Source organism: Apus apus, chromosome 16 (genome assembly GCF_020740795.1).
Source record: "Apus apus isolate bApuApu2 chromosome 16, bApuApu2.pri.cur, whole genome shotgun sequence".
Taxonomy (NCBI): Eukaryota; Metazoa; Chordata; class Aves; order Apodiformes; family Apodidae; genus Apus; species Apus apus.
In genome coordinates, this window is record NC_067297.1 from 1217330 (window position 1) to 1239969 (window position 22640).

Sequence of the window (22640 nt, forward strand, 5' to 3'; positions counted from 1 at the left end):
AAGGGAAACAAAGGCTGGTACATGGGAGGTGCCCTCAACCCCGGCTCCATGTTGAACCACCTGCCCCAGCAGGAAGAGGCACATCCCTCCTTGCAGCCTGGAGCAGCCAGAGAAACCAAAGCCCACCCGCACCTGGAGTTGCCACTCGGGCTTTTAGACTTGGTGCTGCTGTAAATCCTGTCGCTTTCCCAGGAGAACAACCCTCTCGTCCCCAGACAAACGGGCCCTGCTGCCTTGTTCCCAGCGCTCCCAGGTTCAGCAGCTGAGCTGAGCTGAGCCTTGTGCAGAGCAAACTTGCCATCTAGTGGGTGAGAGGATCTCTGCAGAGGTGGCTGGGGTTTACCGGCAGGATTTATCCCTAAGAGGTGTCACCTAACAGGGAGAGCTTCCAGCAACCTCGACTTGGGGGTGAGAAGAGTTCCTCCCCACAGGGGCGGCTGCAGCTGCTCTGCGGCTGGTAATGGCAAAGGAACTGGATGGCCAGTCTTGTCAGAGAAGCCCAGGATGGTTTGGGTTGGAAGGGACCTTAAAGATCATCCAGTCCCACCCCCTGCATGGGCAGGGACACCTCCCACCAGCCCAGGCTGCTCCAAGCCCCATCCAACCTGCCCTTCAACACTGCCAGGGATGGGGCAGCCACAGCTTCCCTGGGCAACCTGGGCCAGGCTCTCACCACCCTCACACTCAAGAATTTCCTCCTCATGTCCAACCTAAATCTCCCTCTTCCTGTTTTCATCCATCCCCCCTTGTCCTCTCCCTCCCTGCCCTTGTCCCAAGCCCCTCCCCAGCTTTCCTGGAGCCCCTTCAGGCACTGGAAGGTGCTCTAAGGTCTCCCTGGAGCCTTCTCTTCTCCAGGCTGAACACCCCAACTCTCCCAGCCTGGCTCCAGAGCAGAGCTGCTCCAGCCCTCCCAGCATCTCCGGGGCCTCCTCTGGACCCTCTGCAACAGCTCCATGTCCTTCTTGTTTTTGGGACCTCAGAGCTGGTCCCAGCCCTGCAGGGGGTCTCAGCAGAGCAGAGCAAACCCCTGCTTGCTTGAAGTCATTATGACACATGAGAAAATGCAAAACATGCCCCAGGCAGGAGCGCAGGGACCTTCAAGCATTTTGGACACTCTCTTGGGATGTTTGTCCATGGGAACAGGCAAGGACCAGGGCAGGGTTTGGTGCTCCCTGGGAAGTGACTCTCAAGGGACTGGGAGCACCAGTGTTTTTCTTTTCTCAAAATGTTCTGGGGGTTGACAAAGAAAATGATTCAGCATTTGCAACAGTTACATGAATAAAATAAATGTGAACATGCTTCTTCCCACAGCTCCCTAGGAAGGATGGGGCTTGCAGCCCAACACCAAAGGTCACTGATAACCCAGTATCTTCCAGAAAAAAAATGGGTAAGAAACCAGTAGAAAGAATAACCAGCCCTGCACATCCCCCTTTTCCCAAATCCCTGAGGGACCAGCTGGGTGGGGCTTTGCCAGGAACCCACCTCTTCAGCTTCCTTCAGGAACATGGGGAGGTGCCAACAGGGACATCTCTGTTTGTCCATCCTCAGTTGCAGATTCCTGGGGATAATGCAGCCTGGCCAGCAGGATTGGTTCAGATTAACCAGCTTTTTCCTAAAGTGTATGAGAATTTATATCTAGAGAGAGAGAGAGATGCATATAAATATAGATACACACAGAAATCTATAACTGAGAAAGTCCCTGCATGACCACACCTCTGGGCTACAGAAGCAATGTGAGTAGAAAAGCTCTTGTTGGCTTGTGTTCTCCAACACCAGCAAGATTTAATTGCCACAAATCAAACACGTTCAAGTTAATTACTCTCACTGACTCAGGGATGGTGGAAATTCCTAGAAAAACACCTTTGTTAAATCCCCATTACCTAGAATTTATGGGAAATCTTTGTTAAAACCTCTGGATGTCTCTTCTCCACCACTGCTACTCACAAGGAGGGAGGACAGGGGGTAATGACCCTTCAAAGAAAAAAAGTCTTTGCTGAAATTCATTAAAAGGCTGAGAAATTGCCACTAAAAGGTGAGCATGGATCATATCCCCCTTATGGCTCAGAACTCCAGGAACAAGGAGAGTGTCTTTTCCAGAGTAAAAACAGATATCCTGCTTTTTTTCTACCCCTGTTGAGATGATGGTGTTTGTCACCAGAAATGAGGCATCTTCCCCCTGCGTGCAGTCACCTCAGGGTCACTCAGCTGTACAGGGTCACTGGTCCCTCCAGTATGGGCCAGCGTGGCACTCAACCAGCTCACCAAGAAACTGGTTTCCAGTCACAACGGTGACCTTGGGAATGGGTATAGAAAGAGGCATTGGCTGGAATTCCTGGGGCTGGAGTTGAGAAGCCAATGACAAACCTGCTCCTGCTCAACCATAGAATCATAGAATCCCAGGGGTTGGAAGGGACCTCGAAAGATCATCTAGTCCAACCCCCCTGCCAGAGCAGGGTCACCCAGAGCAGATCCCACAGGAAGGCGTCCAGGTGGGTTTTGAATGTCTCCAGAGAAGGAGACTCCACAACCTCCCTGGGCAGCCTGTCCCAGGGCTCTGTCACTCTTACAGTAAAAAAATTTTTTCGGATATTCACCTTGAACCTCCTATGCTCCAATTTCCACCCATTACCCCTTGTCCTATCACTGGTCATCACTGAGAAAAGCCTAACTCCATCTCCCTGACACTCACCCCTTACATATTTGTAAACACTGATGAGGTCACCCCTCAGCCTCCTTTTCTCCAAACTGAAGAGACCCAGCTCCCTCAGCCTTTCCTCATAAGCATCATGAGCTCTTGTTCCCTCAGAAAGGGGGAATGACTCACACGTGCATGAACCTCCTCCAATTAGCCAACCTCCTCCAATTAGCCAACCTCCTCCAATTAGCCAACCTCCTCCGTGGAGAACAGGAGCTAAGCAGCTCCAGATGTGCCACCAATTAACTGCCAGTGCCCCAGCCATAAATAACACTGGGAATTGCTCAGTATGAGCACAACATGCATCTAAGAGATCTAATTACCTAGAAATTAAGAGAATTGATCAGTGTAAGACAAGCCTAGCCCTGCTTAACAACAGTCCCAGCCATTCCATGCAAACCAGCACATTATGCTTTATCAACAAAACATGTCCCTGGTGGAGCCACGCTCTTCAGGGGTGGTGGGAACTGGTCGTGGTAGGAATGCAAAGAAGCTCAAATGAAAAACAAGCTGGTGACTGTGTGGGTTTCTCAAGGTTTTTTTCATGGAGATCTCCAGGTGCTGGAGCGAGGACAGAGGAGGCAACAGAGCTGGGGAAGGGCCTGGAGAATCCATCTGATGAAGAAGGCTTGAAGGAGCTCGAATGGTTAGTTTGAGGAAGAGGAGGCTGAGGGGAGACCTCATCAGTCTCTACAACCACCTGAAAGGTCATTGCAGAGAGGTTGGTGCTGGTCTCTTCTCACAGGTGACAGAACAAGAGGGAAGGGCTTCAAGCTGCACCAGGGCAGGTTCAGACTGGACATCAGGAGAAACAATTTCACAGAAAGAATGGTCAGACCCTGGAACAGGCTGCCCAGGGAGGTGGTGGAGTCACCATCCCTGGATGTGCTGAAGGGACGTTTGGATGTGCTGTTGGTGGAGATGGTTTAGGGGAGAACTTTGCAGAGTAGGGATGATGGTTGGACTGGGTGATCCTGAGGGGCTTTTCCAACCTGAGAGGTTCTGTGATTCTGTGAACAAACAGGTCTCTTCACCACCAAACACAGAACCCCTCAACACACAGAGTAACCCTCCGTGAGCAAAACCACTCTTTACTACTTGCTGTTTTCAGGGGTGTTAACTAAATGTTTTAAGTGAACTGCTGGAGCTGACCCTGGTCATCACAAACCCCCCCAGGAACAGTGGGAGACAGCACAGGCAAAAAATGCTGCTGATTAAGTAGAATCCTACAGAAATGATTGGAACGAGGTAGTAGACAGCAAATATGCCTTTAGTTAAGCACCACTGCACACTGCATTAGTGTCTGACACTAATAACTAACCAGGAGAACAAAAAAATGTCTTTTACAGGCTGGTGTTGTCTCGGAATCATCAAAATTAATCAGCAGATAGTAAATGCAGAGCCATAAAATCACCACGCTCCACAGTCCCTGTTGATTGGCTGGAGTTAGTCATGGTAATTAAAGGAATATGGCTGATTAACCAGTATTGCCCAGGAATGGTGGGAATTAATTAACAGAAGGCAGGTCCATTTTTGTTTAGACAATGCTGACAAGGAGCTGCAGGGATTTCTCACCATGAGCAGAAATCCTCTGCTTACCTGGCACTTCCCAGGAAACGGCTGCAATCAAATGTGACTAAAATTAACTGCCACCCCCAAAAATGGCAAAAAGCACCCGACTGTATCAGCAGAAAGTAAACGTCTCTTCAATTAGCCACTGCCTGCAGCTCCTACAAATGATGCAAGTCTCTGCCACCACCCCAAAAGGCTCTGATTAACCAGCATTGCTTAAGAATCAGCGTAATGAGCGAGGAGGCGACAAACACATGCAACAAGGACAATGAAGCAGCCCTACCCTGGGTTCCCCAGGGTGGCTGGTGCTCCTGCTGTGCTCTGCTTCTCAGTGTGGGTGCCCAGGAGGTGACCACGGACCAGCTGAGCCCCTTCCTCACGGTCTCCTGGCTGGTCTGTGTGGCTGCTTTGACCCTCTGGGCTGCTGAGCTGGATGCTGAGGAGCCCTGGTGTTGGTGCTGTCCATGACAGCAGCTTGCTCTCTCGTGGGGCCCTGTCCTGGACACTGGTCTCCAGCCTTCAGTTCACACGGAATCACAGAATCCTTCTGGTTGGGAAAAACCTTTAAGATCACTGAGTCCAAACACAACCCATCTCTGCCAACCATTAACCCAGCTCCACCGAGTCCAGATCATTAAACCATGTTCCCGAGCACCACATCTCTGCAACACCTCCAGGGATGGAGATTCAACCACCTCCCTGGGCAGCCTGTGCCAGTGTTTCATTACCCTTGCAGTGAAGAAATTTTTTTTCTGACATCCAATCTAAACCTCCCCTGGCACAACTTGAACCCGTTTCTTCTTCTCCTATCACTTGTTACTTAGGAGAAGAGACCAACCCCCCACCTCACTCCAACCTCCTTTCAGGGAGTTGTAGGGAAGGAGAAGGTCTCCTCTCAGCCTCCTTCCCTCCAGGCCAAGCAACCCCATTTCCCTTGTACCCTCCTGCCACCTCTGGTCAGCCCTCAGACCAAGGCTGGCCAGGTCCAGCACCTCCAGGCAGCCAGTGGGGCTGGTCCAGGCCTGGCTGAGAAGCACCCCAGCCTTTTGCTGCCTGGGTCAGGCTGATCATCTTGCCCATCTGCTCCTGTCCAGCTGCCTCTGATTTTTCAGTATATTTTTCTGCCTTCCACTAAGTCCTTTTCATGTCACCCCAGGATCTCCACACTGTTCTCAAACATGCTTTGACTTGTAACCTTCATGCTTCTGCTCAGCAACAGCACCCGTGGCCCATCTAGGGATGCAAGTAACTTCCTACATGCCTGGGCAATAATTCCAGCTAATTACCCTCCCCTGCAATTCCAGCAGAGGGCTGGGGACACCACTTCCCTTCTGACAGACACCACTGATGATGCAGAAGTCTCTAAGGTGCTTGGGACATGATTATCCCCATGCAACTGCTCCTGGCTGCTCTGCCTGCCACCTCCCCCTGGGAAACAACGAGCACTGCTCACATGAAATGGGGATGTCACCAATTACTCTGCATTTCTTAGAGGGGGGGAATTTAATCAGCACCAAGCAAATATATCAGCAGTGAACCACAGGAACCTGCAATCCCCCGGCATCAGGAGATGCTCTCCATGAGTAAATATCTCTAATGGGCGAGCACTCACCATAAAAACACACAGAATCACTCAACAAGAAGCAAGTGATCCTGCAGCTCAGCAGCACTGCTGCGGGTGGGCGGCTCTGCCAACATCAGAAATTTCAAGTACCAGTCTGGCCTCAATTCATTTCATCCAAGCATGACGCAGGGAGCATAAAATCACAGAATGCCAGGCTGGTTTGGGTGTGAAGAGACCCTAAAGACCATCCAGTCCCAACCCCCTGCATGGGCAGGGACACCTCCCACCAGCCCAGGCTGCTCCAAGCCCCATCCAACCTGCCCTTCAACACTGCCAGGGATGGGGCAGCCACAGCTTCCCTGGGCAGCCTGGGCCAGGCTCTCCCCACCCTCACAGCAAAGAATTTCTTCATATCAAATCTCAATCTCACCTTTTAGCTTAAAACTCCAGTTTGAAGCATCTTCAGCTTCACCCCCTTGGAGACCCAAGACCCCCACAGACAGTAGGGCTGGGAAGCTCCCGTGGCTGAACGTGCCCGTTTCACCACCTTGGCTAGGACAGTTCCTGCTGTTTTCTTCTGCAAAGCAGGTTCTGTGTTCCTTTCCATCACAGGCAGCCACTCCCCAAGGTCTGCAGCAACCACCCCAGGCTGCAACCTCTTCCTGCAGACCACCAGATGCCAGAGCTGCTTCCCTGGCCTACCCAGGGCCACGCTGTGGCTCTTCTCAAACTCGGATTCAGATGGAAACCAGCATTTCCTTCCAAACTGCATGTCATACATCACCGTCTGGGAGTTCCTGGGATGCTGTGCCTCACTCCCAGTCCCAGAGCAGAGGCTTTGGGCTGGGGGTGGAGGCACCTTTCAGTGCTGACATCGACGCTGATGGGCAGAGGGGACCCTGCACAGTATTTCTTTCCTGTTTTCCTCCTTTCTCTCCTCTTGGCTGGCAGTGAGCTGGACTTTTAACATTCAATAACTGGAGTTTCACAAGTAGCTGCTGATTCAGAGACCTGAATGTCTGGGGTAACACACCTGATAGCAGGGTAACCTCAGCTGCTGAGGGAAACAGCACCCAGCAGAGTCCTGGAAAGAAACACTCCCAAAACCATTTAGAAAACCCCAAAAAGCCCCAAGAATTAAGATCTGTTATTTAATCCCTCCCAGAGATGCAGAGTTCTCTGCCTGGTGGCTGCCACACCGCAGCAGCTGAGGAACCAGTGCAAGGAACTGGTAACACTGAAAGATACTGAACAGGATTTGTCTGCAGAAACAGAGGATTTTTTTCTTTTCTCCTGCTTCTGTTTATTCAAGGGGGGGGAAGAGGCTCATGAGAGAGAAATTCCATTTGCAGTCCTTGCAAAGGCAAAATGATGACAGAAGATTTTAAAACAGCCAGGAAAATTACAAACATAGATGGGCTGTCTCAAGAGGATTCTTTTGTAAAGCCCACGTTGCTTCCCAGGCAAACAAAATGACAGGGAATGGCAGAGAAAGGCAACAGAACTGCAGCACGTGCCCCCTGCAGAGCCTCAGCCCCACGGATCGTCATGCACCCCTGCAAAACCCGCCCTGTCAGGAATGCCACGGGACTCCAGCACCTCATCTGACCTCCAGGAAGATGAAGGAGGATCTGGAACCATCAGAAGAAGCAATAGAAACATGTAACAGAGAGCGAGGCCAGAGGGGGCCACGGAGATGATGGGAGGGCTGGAGCAGCTCTGCTCTGGAGCCAGGCTGGGAGAGTTGGGGTGTTCAGCCTGGAGAAGAGAAGGCTCCAGGGAGACCTTAGAGCACCTTCCAGTGGCTTCAAGTAGGAAAAAAGGAAATAGTCTGAGAATAGGGGGTTCATTGAAAACAAAAATTAATATCCTGGAAGATGCTCTCTCTCGTTTATTATTATTTATCTATTTGGATAGATCTGTCTATTCTGGAGAAGCTGAGCTGGACACTAACCCTGCATTGCATGGTCTCTGCCTTGCTCCTGGCTGGACAGGAATGTGCAGCAGCAGGATGGACAGATGTGGGCTGGACTCAGGGAAGAAGGAAGATCCAGTCCTGGAGCAGCACCGACATCCCTGGCTTCTGATGATGAGCCCTGGGTTCTGGTGAGCACCTCACAGCTGGGCTGGGGGCCTGAGGTTGAATTGTACATCCTTTAACGTGGGGCTCAGCTCTGAGGGACCTGCAGGCCACCAACATCCCCTCCCTCCCAGTCTGGAGCTGGCAGCACTGCTGGGGTGGGCCAGACACCCCCAGAGTGACCCCCAGCTCAGGCAGCACTGCCACGGGTGCTGCTGGAGCTGATCACAGACAGGGGAGGAGGCAAAGCCAGCCCCAGACACCCCAACACAGCTTGCAGGACAACTCCTTCCCCCAAAGGGAAGGGGACAGTTGTGTCCCCAGCCTGTCCCATGCAGCGGGGCCATGAGGTCCTGGGGCACCATGCTGAGACTGGGGACCTCTACCAGCTGCTCCTAGACCAGGTGGGACATCTGGGAGCCCTCACACCCCATGACCTCGTTCCCGTTTTAGGACAGCTCCTGAAACCCAGAGAGAGACCAAGTTAAGGAAAGAGACAGTTATTTATTGCAGGGTTGTACAAAGCTGGGTGCTTGGTGCCTTCCCACAAATCAAGCAGCCCAAAGGAGACTTTTCATGACATATTTATACACAAAACTAGAAAGTGTGTAAGCTTCCAAATCCATCCCCCTCATAGTGATTGGTCAGTGTTTTACAGATAGTTATCATATCCCCCACACATGCTCAGGGGCAGGGTCTTCACCAGGGCAGGAGTCTTTTTGACCTGGGGGTGTGATTTTTAGTATTATAAAGACATTATAATGAGCCAAGTTCACCTAAAGCACACAATATGGCAAGTTCTACAGCTCCAACTGCAGGTCCTTTCCCCAGAGGGAAGGGGACAGTTGTGTCCCCAGCCTGTCCCATGCAGCCTAGTGGTTTGGGTGCTGTTTTCCCACCCATTTCCATGACGAGCCAGCACCTCAGCCTCACGCTCTGCAGCTCTACACTGAGTTTTAAAACCCAATTCCACCCAAGCTCAGAGCTACCAGCACAAACACTGGCCATAAAGGAGCAGAGGAAGTCCCTGCCCCACCCAGGAGCCAAGGGCACCTGGGCAGAGGGGGCAGGCTCCTTCAGTTGCACCCCCAAGCCTTGGAAACACTTGGACTCAGCTGCATCTACAGGCCTGGGAGGCAAAAGCACCTTCTGCAACCTGGGTGACATAAAGACTGTGTTTCAGAAGAGGAGCCATTCCCAGGGAGCTGCCTGCCAGTCTGTAGGGCTGACAGCCAGGAGGGCCTGGGGAAGCCTGCTCAGACTGGGGGACTATTACCAGCAGCTCCTGGACCAGGTGTCACATCTGGGGGCCCTGACACCCCCTGAGCTGAGGGCCATGGAAACAGCCCCTGCCTCATTCCCCATGGTTTGGTCACCATCCTTCTCCAGGACACGCCGTGACACGTGCAGTGGCAGCACCAGATGTGCCCTGGGCTGGTGGCCCTTCCAGTGCTGAGCTGTGTGCCAGGCAGGACACATCTGTCCCACTGTCCCCTCCCAGCCCCAGTCCCTCCCTTCTCTAACCACCGCTCCCAGCCACGCTGCTGGATCCAGCCTCCTGGCAGGAAGGAGGTCCCCCTGCTGCCACCCACTCCCCAGGCTGGGAAAGCCAAGAAGCAGCTCCTGGAACTCTGCTTGTCTGACCTGTTGAAGTCAAGAACTTCCACACAGGTTGCCCAGCTCACGTCACCACACTCATCATCCAGTGTCCCTGCACCAGAGAGTGACACCTCGGCCACCAACCTGTAGGGCTGCCTGCAACATGGCCAAGAGAAGCTCCAGTGTCACCACACAGATGGTTGGGTGGCCTCAGGGACCCTGTGAGAGCTGCAGCAGTGCCCAGACCAGCCTCTGCAAGGTGGGCAGAGCCACCACCAGCATCTGCCAGAGCCAGAACATCCCCTCAGCTCTGGGCAAGTTCCAGGAGAAAGTGGTGGAGAGCACGGAGAGAAGGACCCTCTCTGTCATGGACGTGAGCTACTGGGCCTTGGAGCAGAGCATGGACCTCTCCCAGAGATCAGCAAACATCTCCAGATGCTGCTGCAGCAGGTCAACTCCCTGAGCTGGAAGAGTTGGAGAAGCAGAAGGATGAGCTGTGGGAACAGGTTGCTTCAGGTGGAGAAGGAAACCCAAGTGCAGCAGGAGGAGGAGGCCGAGCAGCACCTGCAAGCCCAGAACAAAAAGCATTTAGAGGCTGTAGCCAGGCTGGAGGGACAAGGACAAGCCATGGAGGGGTAGGCTCTGCTCCCAGCATCCCTGACTGGGATGGATCCTCCATGGCTGACAGCCAGGAGGTCCTGCAGCTGGTGCTGCTTCCTCTTTTGACTCCTTTTCTGGCTGGAATGAAAACAGATAAATACAAATATTTACAGTCCTGTCTTGCTGCCTCACAACCACAGCAACTGCTCACAGGGTGGTGAGGTGGCAGCACAGGAGCCCCTCTCCCTGTGGTGTTTGCAATCAGCCAAGAGACTGAATTCCAACTGCCTCACCCAGAGCTGAGAACAAGAGAAGGAATTGCAGGTAACAGAGGAACATGCTGCACACCAGCATCAGGGGGTGAGGCTGCAAACCCAGACTGGGCTTATCTGCAGGTGGCTGAGGTGGAAAATTCATATCCCTCCTCTCCCAGCTTCCTCATCTACATCAGGAATAACAATCCCAACACACCTCAGCAGACTGCCCTGCAATCCCCTGCTTAACCAGGGCCCAGGGGGAAGGAAGTATCCCCGGGGGCACACGGGGCCCTCTGCCCTCCCCCTCAGCCCCCAAACCATCGGATTTGGCCTGACACAAAGCTCTGCCTCAACAATCTGAATCACCCGGCCCCCCAGCAAATTCCTCGGCTCCCCAGGGTGGGAGACAATGTTTGTCTGCTCCTCCAGGGCACCCAGGCAGGGGCAGGCACAGCAAGAGCACGAGGAAGGGCCCTGTGGGAACCAAAACGCCCTCCAGGCACTTCTCCCATCTCAGCCCTGACCCCCAGCCGGCTGATCAGCAGCCTGAGGGAAACTGTGACAGCCCAGCCAGGAGCATCTGGCACTGCCCAGCAGGTCTGGGAGTTGAGAACATTCCTGGAGCCCCGCGGGCCTGCAAGGAACTACAGTCTGCACCACCAACTCCAAGTCCATCAGGAATCACACGCAATCCTGCTGTGACTGCTCCACACGCTGCTCGGCAGAGCAAAGCTCCGCGGGGCACTGTGCTCCCGGCAGGGCCAGAAGCTGCTGTGCAGGATGCTGAGCACGTCCCTCCTCCTTCCTCACCAAGCAACGTGCACAAGAAAAGCTGCTCCAGAAGAGAACAGCTCTGGGGGAAAGGTTTAGAACCGTGACAGGGCGACTCAGGGAAACGTTCACATCGCAGTGAACCCACCAGCCCCGCCAGGTCCCCAGGACCCCAGGGCAGAAAACACCCTCCCATCCCACACGGCTCAGCAAAGGCTGAGGCACCATCCGCGCCTTCTGCGCTCGCCCCTCCCTCCCCCCCACCCCCCGAGAGCCGAACGAGCAGGCAGCCCCAGCTCGAGCCGCCTCCCTTCCCCGCCGCCCCGAGCTGCCTCCCCAGCCCCTGCGCGCCCCGGGCCCCGCGCTCCCCCGGGGGGAACCGCCATTTCCTCCCCCGGGGCCCGCGGCTCCACAACCGCCCGCGGTTGCGGCCAGACCCGCTCCCCGCGCGGGGCTCCCCCCGCAGCGGGGCCCACCCCAGGCCGCCCCCCGCCCCCCCGCGCTCCCCTCAGCGCTCAGCCCCTCCGGGCCGCCCGCCCCGCTCCGGCCCCGCGGCGCGGCCCGCACCGGTTTGCTCTCGGCAGGAGGCGGCGCTGGCTGCGCCGGAGGCAGCGCTTGCACCGGCCCGGCCGGCATGGCGCCCTGCAGGCGGCGGGGAGCGCTGCCCGCCCGGAGCCGCTCCCGGTACCGACCGGCCCCGCCGCGCACAAAATGGCGCCCGGAGCGGAGCGCGGGCGGGGCGGGGCGGCGCGCATGCGCGGCGGGAAGGGCCGGGGGCGCATGCGCGGCGGGAAGGGCCGGGGGCGCATGCGCGGCGGGAAGGGCGGGGGAGAGCCCGCTGGGGGCGGAGCCAAGGCCGCGGGGGGGCGTGGCCTGAGCGGTTGCCATGGCAGCGGCGGCGACGCCACCCGCGGGGCCGGGGGCTCCGCGCCCCGCACAGGCCGCTCCGGAGCGGAGCCCCCTGCCCGCGCCCCGCGGGACCCCGGCCCTTCGGGTGCCCCAGCCCCGGGGCCGCGCTGCTGGCCCAGCGGCCCGGGCCCCCACCCGGGCCCTGCCGCAGCCACAGGCCCAAGCAGGCCGCGACCCGCGGGCTGGTCCCAGCACCTCCCGGGCCCCTGCGGGCCGAGCGGAGGGACCCGCAGGCAGGACCCGCCGTGGCTCCTCCTGGGCCGAGGCCGTGCATTGTGCCTCCTGGTACTTCCCTGATCCATGTCCCGGGAGCTGGCAGCACTGCTGGGGTGGGCCAGGCGCCCGGAGTGAGCCCGGGCTCAGGCAGCACTGCCACGGGTGCTGCTGGAGCTGATCCCAGACAGGGCAGGAGGCAAAGCCAGCCTCTCGCTCTGCTTGGAAAAGACCTTTCAGATCACTGAGTCCAACCATTAACCCGACTCCACCTCGTCCAGGGCTACCCCATGTCCCTCAGCACCATCTCCAGGGCTTGGAAACCCCTCCAGGGATGGGGACTCCCCCCCTGCCCTGGGCAGCCTGGGCCAGGGCCTGACAACCCTCTCCAGGGAGAAACTGTTCCCGAGATCCAATATGACCCTCCCCTGGCACAACCTGGCCACGTGGACACAAACTGGATCACATTCAGCCACCCAGCACCAGAGTGGGGTGGTGCTGGTGTGGGTGCAGGGATTGCAGCCTCTCCCCAGACCTGCTGACCCCTCACTGGGGTCTGGGCAGGGTCTGGGCCCCCTCCAAACACCTCCCATCCTGCCAGGCCTGTGCCAAATGTGCTGCATCTCTCCAGAGGTGACCAAGACAACCTTGCTGGAGGACATGAGGTCCAGGACAGTGGCAAAAAGCCAGCTGCAGGAGCTGGAGGAGAAGGTGCAGCTGCTCCCCAGCCAGCCTGGGAGCCACCACCACCCACCTTCTTGGCCACCTGGGCACCCTGCTGGCTCACCTTCAGCACCCCGAGGTCCCTCTGGGCTGGGCAGCTCTCCAGCCACTCTGACCCCAGCCTGTAGCTTTGCCTGGGGTTGTTGTGGCCCAAGTGCAGGACCCAGCACTTGGCCTTGTTGACCCTCATACAATTGACCTCAGCCCATGGATCCAGTCTGTCCAGGACCCTCTGCAGAGCCTCCCTTCCCCTCAAGCAGATCAACACCCCCACCCATCTTGGTGTCATCTGCAACCTCACTGGGGATGCACTCAACCCCCTCACTGAGACCATTGATAAAGATGTCAAACAGAAGTGGTCCCAGCACCAAGCCCTGAGGGACTCCACTGCTGACCAGCTGCCAGCTGGATTGAGCTCCATTTACCACCACTCTCTGGGCTGGGCCATCCAGCCAGTGCTTGATCCAGCAGACACCAGGCCCATCCAAGCCATGAGCAGCCAGGTTCTTTCATGAGAATGCAGTGGGAGACAGTGCCAAAGGCTTTACAGAAGTCCAGGTTGACCACGTCCACAGCCTTTCCCTCACCCACCAGGTGGGTCACCTTGTCATGGAAGGAGATCAGGTTCATCAAGCAGGACCTGCCTTTCATGAACCCATGCTGGCCGGGCCTGACCACCTGGATCCACCAGCTCAACCCTCAGCCTGGGCTTGTAACCCATGGCCACCTCCAAGGCCAAAGGGGAGGAAGGTGTTCCTGAAGAGGACAAATTATACTTGGAGACATGGAATTCATTGTTCTTGAAACACAGCAGCAGGTACTTTGGGCATGGAGCAATGTGGGAGCAATGAGAGTTTGAATTTCCATTGTCCAGCACTGTTTCTGTACACCAGCAAGTCCTCCAAGGAGGATGAACAGAAGAGTGTCTGAGAGCTGAATCTCTCTGTAAATTCACTCCCCTCCCCTTCCAATAATTTTCACCATGCAAGCTCAAAGCCTCCTCATCACCCCTCACCACTTTCATGTCATCCCCAACTCCTCCCAGCCCTTGCTGGGCAAGCAAACAGTGACAAACCAACCCCAGCATCTCCATGAACTGGTGAGGAACCAGCAAGTTCTGTTATGAGGGTCCATCACCAAAGCAAAGTTAACCACAGCTCCCCATGGTTGATCTTCAGCCTCCTCCAGGATCAAAACCTTTGTGCACATAACAGAGAGGAAAGGGCTGAGACTCAGACAGGGAACCCCACGGGTGGAATTCCCAGATCTGGGAATGTTCCTGAGATCATTCAGAGACGTGAGAGCCATTTCTGCTTCAACCTTCTGCTAAAAGGGTCAGTTTCCTCTTTCCCAATATCATTCATCTGGCCAGGAACCTCAGGCAGTTGCTTGAAAAGACACTCATGGAGCCTTGCAAGCATTTGGGTTTTACTTAAAAGCTCTTAAAAAGACAAATGGAGCCTGCACAAAAGTTCTCTTTGTGAAACTTCAAGGGGAATAAAAACAATGGAATCACTTCCCAAGGGAACAGCAACATCATAAGCCATTTCAGAAACCTCCCCAACCCAACCCTGCTGAAAAACAGAGTGAAAACCACTGTTCTTTTAACTGGAAAGAAAGCATTTCAGTTCTCATCCCCTCCCTTCCTCAGGAGGGAGGTGGAGCAATCAAGCACTGCAAGAGGTTTGAATTTTCTCCCCTTGCAGGTGGAGGAACTTTGGGCAAATGGAGAAGTCCCACCAATCCCCAACAGCCTCTCCAAGGTGATGGGGAGAGCCTGAGGAACTGGTCTGTCCTCTTCAAAATGAAATGAAAGCACCTGAACAGAACCATTCCCAGCTGTGGTTTGGGTTGGTTTGGTTTTTTTCCTCCTTTCTCTGTGCTCCTGCCCTGGCACCTGCTCAGACCCCTCAGGGAGGCAGAGCCTCCAACACCCTCAGCCAGCAGAAGTTGCCCCCCCGGGTGGACAGACCCCCAGAGCAAGGAGGGTGCAGCTGAAGGGAGAAGAGGAAGGGGAAGGCAGAGGACCAGGACTTCTATTTTTTTGCTAGGACAGCCATCTCCTAAATCATCTCAAGCTTCTTTGCATCCTCAGCTGGGCCAAGTCCCCTCACTGGGTCAGCAAGGGGAGGTCTCTCCTGGGTGAGGGAGCTGAATCCCACCTGCTCAGTGCCAAGGGTGGCCAAGAGGGTGTCCAGAGCCCCCCTCCCAAGCAGCTCCATGGGTTGGATGGAGGGTAAAATCCTGTCCTGAGCAAGAAGTCAGTGACAAACATCCCCTGAGCCTCCTGCATCTCCTTTTGGGCTGGGCCCCACCGCAGGGTCAGGCAGGCAGAGCTGCAGGCAGGGATGCCAGCACCATTCCTGGCTGGAACTCTGCCTAGGGGGGTTTCTGCCCCTCCATGAAGGCACCACCCACCAAGGGGCTGTTCCCACCAGGCTGAGCTCTCCTTGCTTGCAGGAGAGCTCTGCATCCCCTCTTGCTTTGGATTAGTCCCTTGGGTGAGGTTCTCCTGCCCCTCTGCTGTCCCTGCTGAGGACACATCTGGAATATTGTGTCCAGTTCTGGGCTCCCCAGTTCGTGAAGGACAAGGAGCTGCTGGAGAGGGGACAGCACAGGGCTCTGAAGATGAGGGACTGGAGCAACTGCCTGTGAGGAAAGGCTGGGAGAGCTGGGGCTGCTCAGCTGGAGAGGAGGAGACTGGGGGGGGGATCTCATCAGTGCTGATCAGTATCTACAGGGGGTGTCAGGGGATGGGGCCAGACTCTTCTCAGTGGTGTCCAGTGACAGGACAAGGGGCAATGGGCACAAACTGGAGCACAGGAGGTTCAAGTTAAACATGAGGAAGAACTTCTTTCCTGTGAGGGTGACAGAGCCCTGGGACAGGCTGCCCAGAGAGGCTGTGGAGGCTCCTTCTCTGGAGACATCCCAAACCCACCTGGACGTGTTCCTGTGGGATCTGGTCTAGGGGATCCTGCTCTAGCAGGGGTTGGACTGGATGGTCTCCAGAGGTCCCTTCCAACCCTCACCACCCTGTGACTCTGTGAGGCAGTGGCAGAAGGTGAGTCCCTGGTCCCAGGCTGTCTCTGTACCTCAGCCCTCGCTGTGGAGCCCAGCTCTCCTCCCAGCACAGTCATGCTCCCCTGGCTGCCCCCCTGATGTCTTCTCCAGCTGCAGCCCCTGCAGGTGGTGCAGGAGATGGTTCAGGAGCCCCGGGGACCCCGAGCCACGGGGCTGGGGGGCAGGCAGGGTGCCCAGGGACAGGGAGGAGGTGGCACCGGCGCGCGGGTGGTGACTCTGGCTCTGCACGAGAAAGGCAAACTTCAGCCCGGGTTTGGGAGGGTCAGGAGGGTCTCACGTGCACATCCCTGGCCCCTCTTGGCTGGTGTCCCCAGAGCCTGTGTCGGAGACCAGCCGTGGGGCAAATGCACAGCCTGGCTGGGCACACGTCTGCTCTTCATGTCACCTGGGCAGGTGGGATGGACACTTCACAGGACAGGGCTGGCCCACCCAGCCTCTGGAGGGGACTGGGAGGTCCCCGCAGGGCTCTGAGACCCCAGGCAGAGCAGCCCCCCCTGAAAGCCACAAGAAACCCCTGAACCCCCCACCCCAACCTTGCAAGGGCCAGGAGGAGCTTTGGAGCAGGACCTGCAGCTCTCACCTGGATCAGCTGCTCCTTCAGGGCTCCCAGAGCTGCTGCCTTCTCCTTGCAGAGCTGCTGTCTCTGCTCACGCTGCTGCAGGTGGACAGAAACAGCCCCACTCACCAGCAGCCACCAAAGGGTCCAGGTGGGCTGGAGAGGAGCTGCTCTCCAGCAGACATCCCACCACCCTGCACACCAGGGGATTCACATTCCTCCAAGGGCTGAGACCTCTCATGGATTCCACCTGCTTCACAGCTGCAGAGAGGGGCTGGGGGCTTTGCAGGTGGCTGAGGAGAGGGGAGACCCTGCCCAGCCCCATCACCACCCTGTCCCAAGGAGCAAGTGGTGCCTGACACAGGCAGAGGGTGTGAGACCAGAGGCTGGAGCCTGGCAGGAACATCCCCAGCCCTCAGCCACTGCAGGGTGTCCTGGTGGGGCTGCCAGCCCAGCAGTGCCCCAGATAAGGGGATGGATGGGTCCAGACAGGGCAGGGGGATCACCAAAAGCCCCCAGCCCCAAGCACCCAGCTATGTGGTACAGGCAGAGGGCACAGCCCAAGGAAGCAGGGCTGCTCTTGGGGTCAGAATCACAGAATTGTTTTGGTTGGAAAAGGCCTTTGAGATCATCAGATCCAACCCTTCCCCCAGCCCTGCCAAGGCCACCACTGCCCCATGTCCCTCAGCACCACATCTGCACACCTTTGAAACCCCTGCCCAGCAGGGTCCTGGTGTCAGCTCAGCCCGGGACACTGATCTGGAGTTATTCCATATCCCCACCCATTCCCTTCTCCCCTTCCCTACCTGCTCCAGGGTCTCCTGGAGTTGCTGAAGGACATCCCCCTTCTCCTTCTGAAGCAGCACGTGGAGCTGCTCCAGGGCTTCCAGCCTCTGCTGCAGGAGGGAGCAGGTACGATGCCCCAGCTCCTGGAGCCTCTGCAAGAGAAGCTGGGGTCCCACCACCCCCTTTGGCAGCCCACATCCACCCCCCAGCTCCAGGAGGGCTATTCCCAAGGGAAGTCTCCACACAGGATGCTCAAATCCCTCCTGGCCAGGGTGGCACCACCTCAGCCTGCCCTGACACGGGGCTTGATGATCCCCCGTGGCAAGAGCTGAGGTTTGGGGAGAAGGTGTCCTCATGCTGGGGATCCCCACCCCGGGATCCCCGGGGAGCTGCAAGCCCTGACTGCTCCTCCTGCCTGAGCCCAGGACCCGTGGCCAAGAATTCCCAGGGACCTTCTGACCTGCAGACCCACAACCCCAGCTGGTGTACAGCCACACCAACAGTTCCCCCAACAAATTCTGCTCTTAAAAGCTTCAGATAAAACCTTCCTGGGGCTTGGCCTCTGACAAGGGACGTGCTCCCTCCCGGAGCCCCCTGGAAAGCCACGAGGGCACTGACCTTGTGTAGCCCCAGTCTCTCTTCTTGCAGAGCTGATCTTCCCTGTCGCTTCTCCTGCAGCCCCTGCCAGCAGCTGCCACAGACTCTCTGCCCCTGGAAAAAAAAAACAAAAATCACCCCTTTCCACCATCCTCCCTCTTCCTGAAGCCACCTCTGGCCCTCACGTCTGCCAGGAGCAGCACTGCTCCCCCTCCCAGAGCAGTCAGTGCCACGGCCAGCACAGCCCCTGCACCCTGTGGATCTCCAGCCCATCAAGAGCACCCCAGGACCTGGAGATCCTCCCCCCCCATCCTGTCCCTGTCACCTGTGGCTGTGCCTGGCCAGCCCCAGCTCTGGCCAGCCCAGGTTCATCTCACCATCCTCTCCAGCTCCATCAGGTCCTGACCGCAGGTGTCCTGGGTGTGTGGCAGCAGTCCCAGCCCAGCCCTGTGGTGGGGACACCATCACCCACGTCCTCCTCTGCAGGCAGAGACCCCCACAGGGTCCCCACCCAGCACCCAGGCATCCAGCACCTTCTTGGGCCTCCACTGCCCTCAGGACGCTGGCAGGCATGGAGACCATCACGGGGTGGGTTGGATGGGAAGGGAATGTTAAAGCTCATCTCATCCAACCCCCCTGCAGTGAGCAGGGACATCTTCAACCAGATCAGGCTGCTCAGAGCCCCGTCCAACCCGACCTGGAAGGCTTCCAGCAGGCATCCACCACCTCTCTGGGCAGCCTGAGCCAGCGTCTCACCACCCTCAGAGTACAACATTTCTTCCTAACACCGAGTCTGAACCTCTGAACTTTGTCACTTTACAGCCACCTCCCCTTGTCCTGTTGCTACAGACCCTGCTGAGAAGTTTGTCCCCGGATCCGTGGGCCTGTCCGTGCTGAGTCTGCAGCCCAGCACAGGATCCCTCCCTGGAGGCCCCAGCTCACCTGGCTCTGTCCCTTTTCCTCCAAGCCCCCTCCGCAGTGGATCCCAGCTCCCGTGTCCCCTCCCGGTTCCTCAGCAGGTGTCCCACAGCAGGTTGGTGGCCAGGAGCAGGCTTAGCACCCATCTGCTCCTTTCCCTGGGCATTTCCATGGGACACAAGGACAGGACCAGGCTTGGTCACATCCCCTCCACTCTCCACAGCCACCCCCTCACCCCTGGCTGAGCACCCGGAGGCCAAGTGTCCCCTTGGTGGCACAAACCCCCCTGCTGCCCCAGGACACACCTGGCAGGGCAGCTGAGCTTTCTGCTCCCCGGGCTGGCGGCAGGACCCGGCTGCTCCACCTGGGCAGGGTGACACGGCTGCTCCCCCCTGCCCAGGAGGTCCCACAGCCCCGGTGGCACCTGCAGGAAACGAGTGGCACTTGGGGAGAGGAGCCCACACGTCCCAGGCAGACCCCAGGAGCAGCTGGAGCTGGTCCCTGCCCTGCTGGGGCTGCCTCCTCACCCTCCTCCAGCCATGCCCAGACTCACGGGGAGGTGAGCAGGGTGCTCTCCTCAGCCTGCTGCCTGCTCCTTCCTTCACACCATCCACAGCCACGTCCCCTCCGCGCCGTCCCCAGGGAGATGGTGGCTCCTGCCACCCCAGCCCCCGGGGTTTGCTGATGGGGTGTCCCCGGGCCCCGGCGCTGCTGGCCCGTGGCAGGTGGCTGCTGGCAGAGCCTCTCCGAGCCCTGGCCCTGCTCCTGCTGGCAGAGCTGCCCGGGGCTCCCCGGGGACAGCCAGCACCTGGTTCTTCACTGTGCAAGGTGATGGGCAATGGGGCTTCCGGAGAGCGTGGACCACCATGGGGACAGTCCCCCCGGCCCAGAGCCCGCTGCGTGGAGGGTGGTGGCCAGGGAGCCCCCCGGGCCATCCCCAAACCCTTGCTCTGGCTCAGCCTGGAGATTCTTCCTCCCAGGGACTCCAGGCTCTCCCTCCTCTCCAGAGGTGGAGACCTGTTCTGTAAGGGACATCTGCCTGTTCCCACGGCCAGCTGTCCACAGGTGTCCCAACTTCTCCCTGTAGGGATCAAGGATTCATCCTGCCCAACATCCTCTCCCTCAGCAGGGACATACCCAAAAGGCTCATCTTCCTCCTCCCTGGAGAACAGTTGGGACTCCACCATGGTCTCCCAAAACCTGTCGGCAAAGTCTTCGGTGCAGACAGAGCTGGAGCTGCTCCTGTTCCCCAGGCTGGGCTGGGAGCTGAAGAGCTGAGCCATCCCCTGGCAGTGCTCCTCCCGTGGGACAGGGCTGGTGTCACCCTGGGGGCAGCTGGCACGGTGTTCTTCCAGCCCTGTGTGGGAGAGCAGAGCCATGGGTCTCACCTGTGCCCAGGCAGGGACGGGCAGGAGCCATCCCACCTGGCTGGGAGGTGCTGCCGTGGCCTCTTCCCACCAGGGAGCACTTGGTGCACCCCTAAACTCCAACGCTAAGGACATCCCACCTTCTCCAGCACCGTTCTCAACCTCAGCTGCTTCCAGGAGCAAAAGCCATAAAATGATCCTTATTTAATCCCCCAGCAACAGGGGGATGTTTCCCCTGGGGGGGCTGCCAGCTCTTCTGTCATCACAAACAGGCAAGTGCAGCATGACGGGGGGTCCTGGTCCCACGCTGCCCTCTGCACCTTGCCAAAAAAATCCCAACTAAGCCCCTGGGACAGCGTTCCCAGAGCAGCTTTGCTCTCCCAGCACTTGCTGCTTTGGTGGCTGTGGGTTTATTCCCACGGCTGCTGGACCCTCTGCCTGAGCATCCCTGTGGGACCAGGCCTGGGGGGCTGGGCTGGGGGCACAGCAGAGCTGAGATGGTCCCAAAGTGCCCCGTCCCCACTCACCAGCTGCCCGGGGGTCAGCCAGGAAGGTGCCAGGAGAGATGTCCCTGTCCCCACTGGTGTCTTGCACAGCCCGGCCCAGCGTGGGGCTGGGACAGGGCAGGAGCCCCCCCGGAGGGTCCCACTGCACCCCCAAGCCCCACACTGGGACCCCCGCTCCGTGCCCCACACCAGCAGGGCCCAGCCCACAATCCCAGTGCTCCCTTGCCCAGGATCCTGCAAATCCCAGCTCTGCAGGGGAGGCAAGAGGTGCTGCTGGTCAGGGTGGGCTTCTCCCCTGGTGACCAACGATGGGACCTCAGGGAAGGGTGGGGAGATGAGCAGGGGGAGGTTTAGGTTGGACATTAGGAAGAGATTCTTCACCCAGAGGGTGGTGGAGCCCTGGAATGGGCTCCCCATGGAAGCAGGAATGGCACAGAACCTGGCAATATTCAAGAAACACCTGGACAGCACCCTCAGGGACATGGTGTGAGCTTTGGGGTTGTCCTGTTCTGGGGCAGGAGTTGGGCTGGGTGATCCAGGCTGTCCCAGGAGGTGGTTGAGCCACCATCCCTGGAGACATCTAAGCAGACAGATGTGGTGCCAGGGGACAGGGTTTAGTGGTGGATGCTGCAGAGTCAGGGTAGTGGTTGGACTCGATGATCCTGAAGGTCTTTTCCAACCAGAGTGATCCTGTGATGCTGTGTTGGGGAGGGGACACTCCGTGGGGATGGGCAGGGGGGGCAGCAGCCCCACTTCTTGCACCCTGGGTTTGCAAACTGCTCTGCTGGGGGGGCTGGGCCGAGCCCATCCCCGGCAGCACAGGGCAGAGCTGTGTTGGTCCAGGATGGGGGCAAGAGCTGGACATCCCCCCACCCTGGGGGCAGCCCCAGCCACCTCCACGAGCCTTTCCATTCTTCAGGCCTTAGAAGGCAGCCTCCTCCAGCTCCATGTCTGCCAGCCCGGCCCACGGCACAAGGCAAGGGGAGGGTAACACCCTCCAGAAGCCCCCCCTGAACTCATTAGGCTTCAGAGTGAACACAGCGAGAGCGACACGGCCCAGCCCACCCACTGCCCGGAGCCCAGGGCCACGGCACAGGGGTGCCAGGTGGATCTGCAGGGCACAGATGTTTGGCTTCCATTGAAGTCCAGACACCAGCACAGTCCTACCCAGGAGCTGCCCTCAACCCCTGCTGCCTGCACCCGGAGCAGGCAGGGAGGGCCCTGCCCACAGCATGGGCTGACCCCCCACCCCAACCCCTGCTCACCTGGCCAAGCTGGGCTGGGGCAGGCAGGGCAGGCAGGGAGGCTGAGTTGTGTGTGCCTGTCACCTGGCAACACAGCAGTGTCCAGTCAGTCTTAGCCTGTCCCATCTTCCCCTCCCATCTCCATAGACCCTGCCCAGAGCCTCCTCCACCTCCCCTGGGCCTCCTCTCCTGGGCCACCTAGGCCTCCTTGGCCACCTCCTGCCCCAATGTCCCCATGGCCACTATCCCTTTCCCACCATCCCCAGAGAAACTCCTTCCCTGGGCCACCTCTCCTGTTATTCCTGCCCTGGACAACAATCCTCTCTCTTGGACAACCTCCACAGGGACACCTCCTCCCCAGATGATATCCTGCCCTAGGTCTCCTCCCTCCCTGGGCAACCCCTTCCCTGGTTCTCCTCTGAGCTCTCTCCCCCAAGAGAACCTCCTTCCATGGCTACCTATGTCTGGACCACCTCTCACATCCTTGCTTTCCTGGACTTTCTCCCTTGGTCACCTCCTGGCTTGGACAACTTCTGCTGGACAATCTCCTCCTCTGGGCAACCTCCCACATGACCCTCCACCTTCTTTGGACCTCCTTGTCC

The 22640-nt window shown here is 57.9% G+C and overlaps 1 long non-coding RNA gene across 1 annotated transcript; it reads right to left on the minus strand.

Annotated features, from left to right (window-relative positions):
• Positions 1 to 8395: 8395 nt before the first annotated feature.
• On the minus strand, positions 8396 to 11873 carry LOC127391357 (uncharacterized). Its single transcript, XR_007891032.1, has 2 exons — positions 11706 to 11873; positions 8396 to 10074 (listed from the first exon to the last, which is right to left on the minus strand). It is a non-coding gene; the product is annotated as an uncharacterized LOC127391357 (long non-coding RNA).
• Between the last annotated feature and the right edge of the window lie 10767 nt (positions 11874 to 22640).